The following is a 2,537-nucleotide window of genomic DNA, read 5'->3' as shown; positions in this document are numbered from 1 at the left end:
GATAAGGCGACTTTCGTGCCCATGCCACGAGCGTGAGTTTCCTACCATACTTCACAAACAACGCTAACACGATTCTGGCCTTGTGATAAGGACTGTTATCCTGCTGGAAAATGCCATTGGCGTCGGGGAAGAGTGCAAGCATAAACAGATTCAGATGCCTCGCAATAATATTCACGTTGTCTGCAGTTGCACGACTGCGCATCCGGATACTACCATTGGCCTTCTGTAATAAGAAACGCTGTTCATCCGACTACGCGGGTTCACAGGTAGATGCTGTGTTTCTTGAGTTCCGCAAGGCGTTCGATACAGTTCCCCACAGTCGTTTAATGAACAACGTAAGAGCATATAGACTATCAGACAAATTGCGTGATTGGACTAAAGAGTTCCTAGATAACAGAACGCAGCACGTTATTCTCATTGGAGAGAAGTCTTCCGAAGTAAGAGTGATTTCAGGTGTGCCGCAGGGGAGTGTCGTAGGACCGTTGCTATTCACAATATACATAAATGACCTGGTGGATGACATCGGAAGTTCACTGAGGCTTTTTGTAGATGATGCTGTGGTGTATCGAGAGGTTGTAAAAATAGAAAATTGTACTGAAATGCAGGAGGATCAGCAACGAATTGACGCATGGTGCAGGGAATGGCAATTGAATCTCAATGTAGACAAGTGTAATGTGCTGCAAATACATAGAAAGATAGATCCCTTATCATTTAGCTACAAAATAGCAGGTCAGCAACTGAAAGCAGTTAATTCCATAAATTATCTGGGAGTACGCATTAGGAGTGATTTAAAATGGAATGATCATATAAAGTTGATCGTCGGTAAAGCAGATGCCAGACTGAGATTCATTGGAAGAATCCTAAGGAAATGCAATCCGAAAACAAAGGAAGTAGGTTACAGTACGCTTGTTCGCCCACTGCTTGAATACTGCTCAGCAGTGTGGGACCCGTACCAGATAGGGTTGATAGAAGAGATAGAGAAGATCCAACGGAGAGCAGCGCGCTTCGTTACAGTATCATTTAGTAATCGCGAAAGCGTTACGGAGATGATAGATAAACTCCAGTGGAAGACTATGCAGGAGAGACGCTCAGTAGCTCGGTACGAGCTTTTGTTAAAGTTTCGAGAACATACCTTCACCGAAGAGTCAAGCAGTGTATTGCTCCCTCCTACGTATATCTGGCGAAGAGACCATGAGGATAAAATCAGAGAGATTAGAGCCCACACAGAAGCATACAGACAATCCTTCTTTCCGCGAACGATACGAGACTGGAATAGAAGGGAGAACCGATAGAGGTACTCAGGGTACCCTCTGCCACACACCGTCAGGTGGCTTGTGGAGTATGGATGTAGATGTAGACGTTTCCACTGATCCACGGCCCAATTTCGAAATCCGTGTGCACACTGCAGTAGTAACAGGCGACGTTGTTGCGTTAACCTGGAGACACGTGGAGATCGCCTGCTGCGGAGCCCCATGTTAAGAAACGAGCGCTGAACGTTGTGCTCCAAAACACTTTTCCCTGCACCAGCACAGTCAGATCTGACAAAGATTGTCGCCTATCCTCCTTTACAGAGCGGGCAAGTCTGCGACCTCCATGTTCTGTGACGAAGAGTGGACCCCCAACATCATGCTACCTACTCGTTGTTTCAGCATCCTTCAACCGCTTTCTGCAAATGGTCGCGACAGGTGCGCGCGATCAGTCGAGCAGCTGCGCAGTTTCCGAGATGCTCGTTTCTAGGCTCCGGCCTTAACAATCTGTCCTGTCAAAGACGCTTGTGTCAGTGGGTTTCCTCATTTGTGTTGCTAGAGTGGTTCTCCAGTCGTATGTGATCCACATGTACACTCCTGGAAATTGAAATAAGAACACCGTGAATTCATTGTCCCAGGAAGGGGAAACTTTATTGACACATTCCTGGGGTCAGATACATCACATGATCACACTGACAGAATCACAGGCACATAGACACAGGCAACAGAGCATGCACAATGTCGGCACTAGTACAGTGTATATCCACCTTTCGCAGCAACGCAGGCTGCTATTCTCCCATGGAGACGATCGTAGAGATGCTGGATGTAGTCCTGTGGAACGGCTTGCCATGCCATTTCCACCTGGCGCCTCAGTTGGACCAGCGTTCGTGCTTGACGTGCAGACCGCGTGAAACGACGCTTCATCCAGTCCCAAACATGCTCAATGGGGGACAGATCCGGAGATCTTGCTGGCCAGGGTAGTTGACTTACACCATCTAGAGCACGCTGGGTGGCACCGGATACATGCGGACGTGCATTGTCCTGTTGGAACAGCAAGTTCCCTTGCCGGTCTAGGATTGGTAGAACGATGGGTTCGATGACGGTTTGGATGTACCGTGCACTATTCAGTGTCCCCTCGACGATCACCAGAGGTGTACGGCCAGTGTAGGAGATCGCTCCCCACACCATGATGCCGGGTGTTGGCCCTGTGTGCCTCGGTCGTATGCAGTCCTGATTGTCGAACTCACCTGCACGGCGCCAAACACGCATACGACCATCATTGGCACCAAG

Source organism: Schistocerca gregaria, chromosome 2 (assembly GCF_023897955.1).
Source record: "Schistocerca gregaria isolate iqSchGreg1 chromosome 2, iqSchGreg1.2, whole genome shotgun sequence".
In the NCBI taxonomy this organism is placed as follows: Eukaryota; Metazoa; Arthropoda; class Insecta; order Orthoptera; family Acrididae; genus Schistocerca; species Schistocerca gregaria.
The sequence above is the reverse complement of the archived record's forward strand: the minus strand, read 5'-3'. Positions refer to the sequence as shown.